The sequence below is a fragment of the Drosophila serrata genome, unplaced genomic scaffold (genome assembly GCF_035046125.1).
Source record: "Drosophila serrata isolate PLE 108 unplaced genomic scaffold, ASM3504612v1 contig_184, whole genome shotgun sequence".
In the NCBI taxonomy this organism is placed as follows: Eukaryota; Metazoa; Arthropoda; class Insecta; order Diptera; family Drosophilidae; genus Drosophila; species Drosophila serrata.
Window position 1 is genome coordinate 9,588,840 of NW_028257082.1, and position 4,384 is coordinate 9,593,223.

Genomic DNA, 4,384 nt, shown 5'->3' on the forward strand with positions numbered 1-4,384 from the left:
TGGATGTTTCCTTTGGGGGGCTGAACTAAAACAGTGTTCGGTGGAAATTCTATGCGGTAATTGCAGCCACCGTAACTAATACAGTGGAAAGAGGAATTCCAAGGGATTTTCAATATTCTGAATCCGGCATCCAGTGTCAGAGGGGAATGAATATTGGGGAAGGCGGGGAAAGAGAAAATTTCAAGTGCATTCGGTGGACAAATATTGACAGAGGATGTGGTTCAGTGAGTTAATAACATATTGATAAAACTAAGCTATAAATCAGTTTTTGAAGGGGTCTTCCGAAAATATAGTTCTTTGAGCTGTTAAATTCTTTAATCACACATAATTTAGGCTTAATTAGAATCATTAAATAACAAGTAGTTTGTTGGATATAATTGAAAAAGATATCACACATAAAAAGAATAATGATTATTCACTAGAATATCATATTTTAGCAAAGAGAAAATACTAATAACTTTGATCAAATTTAAACTATAAAGACGTTGAAAAACTCTTTGATAACATAACGATTTTAAGTAATTTTAATATATATTTTAAAGATTTATACATTTTTTCCTATCCATGTCTTTAGCCTTAAATACTAACAATTTATTCTCGTGAAATCCGCTTGTAACAATTAAGCATAAAATGAATAAATAAATTTCATCAAAACTCAAGTCAAACGACTTTAATTATTCCAATGAACTCCTTGCGAATGCTGAAATATGATCAAAATGCTTCACAAAGCTGCAAATATTACAATTCCGATTCGGATGTGGATTCCCTTTTTAGCCATTCCCAGATGAGCAGATGGCCGTGTCCGTGTCCATGTTAAAGTCAAAACGGTGTGTCCAAAAATTATACGAAGCGTTTCCGATTTCAAAGTAAAGCGAGTCTGACAGACAGACAGACAGAAAGACGGGTCGAGAGGGAAACGGAAGCGTTTGCTGCCCACTGGGACACGGAGATGGAGGACGAAGATCTCGGATGCATTGTTGTGACCCATTCGCAGACTCATTTGTGCCCCGCTGATTGATTGCCGCGAAGGAGAATAGCTGCCCCAGTCCTAGATCCATGGGGGTAGAGGCTTTTAATTCTGCAAGAGGGGTAAAGTATTTAATATATTTTGAAATAATTATATAGCATTAACTAAAATAAATTCTAAATTTATATACCCCCGAAGTTGGCAATTTAATAATTATAATTAATCATAACAAAAATCCGTTAATTTCAATTCGGAAACCTTTCTTGTGCTTATTTTTATTAAGTTAACAAATCTGCATACTGGATTTAAAATTTAAGAAAATTATCCTTTTTTAATTTTTGACAATTTTAACAATGTAACCCCTTATAAAATTCTGGTAAAATTTTGAAAAATTTGTTTTCTACCAAACATTGCTAGATCGACTTCCCTGTTGATGCAGATCAATAATATATATATATCTTATAGGGTCAAAAATGACTCCTTTACTGTGTTACAGACTTTTGACTAAAATTATATTACAAAAAAGCACACATTTAATATAGCTCAGAAACTACAACTAAGGTAGTACCTTACCTACATTTAAATCCCCTTTAACTACACCCATGTCAGCATCCCCCGGAACCCCTATTTGGGGGCAAAAAAACATCTGGTTCACGCAACGCTGCCACCGACAACCAAATATGCAAACTGCGCTCAACGGGTGAAGTAATTAAAATCATCGATATACTCGCCTTCGTTCACGGAGGTGCTTGCTTGCCTGCATTTTCGAGTGCATTTGGCCAATCAATCAGCGATCAAAGTTCATAGACGAGGTCCATAGGTTTCACAAGGGGCCAAGAGCCACAGCGGAGGCAGTTGCTGACTAATGGCCACCGATGATGAAGTCGGCCGATCTGTCCATCAGCAACAATAACAAAAAGCCCGGCTAATGTACTGAATGTGCATCTACAAGATACATATACCTATATATACGTACAGATATTGATGTGAGCGCGTACAAGTTCTATATGTTTGTTTATGAGGCTGTTGGGGGAGTGTGCGTGGAAGTTCATAAAAAGACAAGTGAATGATGGTGGTTTAGAGGTTTAGGCTTTCTGATACCCTTTGAAGAGGTATTGGTTTAATATTTCTAAATATATTTTCTAAATATTTAGAGCTTATGATATAGATAAATACAATTAAGGGTAGAGTTTGTGTTTTAAAAAAAGTTTTTCAAATATGAATAAGATATAAAACGATGAATACTTCATTTGTTTTATCATTTTAACAAATTAATGCCAAGAAAAGTGATTCCACATACTTGTTACATAGTTCTGAAAATGACACTGCTGAAAATGATTCTGCATACTCGCTTTCAGCTCTATTTCAAGCATATATAGGATATACCCCGCCCTAGTGCCACTTACAGGGTATTTTGACTGGAAGTAATTGCTTGGAGGCGCGAAAAAAGGGGCAGCAGCAAACAGTGATCGCTACCAGCGTTGTCCTGCTCGCACCGTAACTCTTTCTCACTTGCACTCTTGCACACTCATCCGCCCCGTTGCCCGTCGCATATACGGATCCAATTCCGGACGGACGGTCGCATAAATATTTTGCTTTTATATTTTTTCAGCCGAAGATGCGCGCAGCACATAAAAAGCAACGCGCCCGCGTACACAGCCGATTGTAGTTGTCTATAAACAAAAAACAATCCATAAAAAAAAGCCCAACAACGACGGCGGTCGACATCCAAAAAAAAAAAAAAAAAAGGAGCAGCAACAACAACAACGACAGGAGCAACAAAGACGGAGAAGAGAAAACCAAACCAAACCAAACTTTTGTTTATTTACACAAAAAACATTTTAGTGACTTGGCCCGCAGGCAAAAACTGTTGACTTCTTCCCCGCCTCCATATATTAGCTGCCCTTTTAACAGTCAGGAAGTAACTAAAACGCTTTTTTCCACTGCACAGGAACCAAAACTGAGATCAAAGATCAGGCCGAAATATGTGCCAAGGATCAAGAAATATATATCAGTGGAATTTTGTAATTTTTATAGGGAATTAAAGACGTTTTTTTGGAATTAAAAATATGAATTTATCCTTTTTATTAGGTTTTTAATATCTTTTAATATCAATATGTATTATAAACTTATATAAACAAATGTCTTCGAAAGAACACATATATGTATAGACCTGTATTTAAGCAACAGGCCTTGGATTTAATAATTTTTTAAAGCCAATATATTTGATTTAATATACATAAAAACATTAGTTGCTTAGACCAGTCTTTATAATGTATCCTTTTATTTATTATTGCCTTCAAAATATACCCTTTCTACCATTAAATTAAGTTTTTACCTCTTGAAAATTATTTTATATATATGTATATTTTTGTTTCTACTAAACCAATTGTTTTTCTGTGTGCAATAAAAATCGTTTAATGTCAGCAAAGGGAAAACAAAAGATCCAGGATGGAAAATCGAAAGCAGCAAAATGGTGAATTCCTTGTTCTGGGAACGTGATCATCATTGTCATCATCTGATGTAAACGCTTGACACTTTGCGCTCGAATCTCATCTTGCTGCTAGCTCCTCATCCCCCATCCCTCATCCCTCACCCTTACTAAGATTTTCCCTTTGGCCAACCGCAGCCGGTCTAAAGACAACATCTGGCGAAAGGCAAAAGATTAATTTCTGACAGCGCGGGAGCGTCCCCAAAGGCGGCCATACATATTCATATGTACACTGAGATGAGCAAGATTCCATGGCGGCAAAATTACAAAAAAAATCTATTAGAGGACAGGGATGATGATGAAGATACCCTGTAAAAATTTATAAAGAACAAAATTGTATAAGGAAAATTTGTCGTAAAAGTTGTTAAGATTCTGAAAGTTAAATCAAATATTATTAAATATAAATTTGTTCGTTTGTTGATTTCGCAAATATCTCTTTATAATTTCTAAAGAAATTTTAATAATAAGTACCCTATAATATGAACATTGTTTTGATATTAGTCCAAGCTAAGAAAGTTTGATTTATTTATTGTAAATTTTTTTTCTCGGAAAAAGATACTGAAAAAGCATACTAAAATTTAGAAATAAGGAAAAAGAAGGAACCATCGTTTCCTGAAAAATTCCTAAGCTAATTCAAATAGTAAGTACTAGTTAATATTTAGTATATATATATATATACTCTTTGAGCAGTCCCATATACCCCAAATAAATGATTCAGATATAATAATTATTTATGCCACCGCTGATGGATATGAACATTGATGTCGATGTTGAGCAGATAGTTTTCCACGCCGCGCTTTTCACGGTCGCATCCATCAATCCCTCCGCCGCAACACAATACGCCATATAAAGTCAGAGATGAGAAAGTACACACACACCACACACACTGGGATCTCTCCGGATTTTGCGTTAGTCTGAGCTCCGGG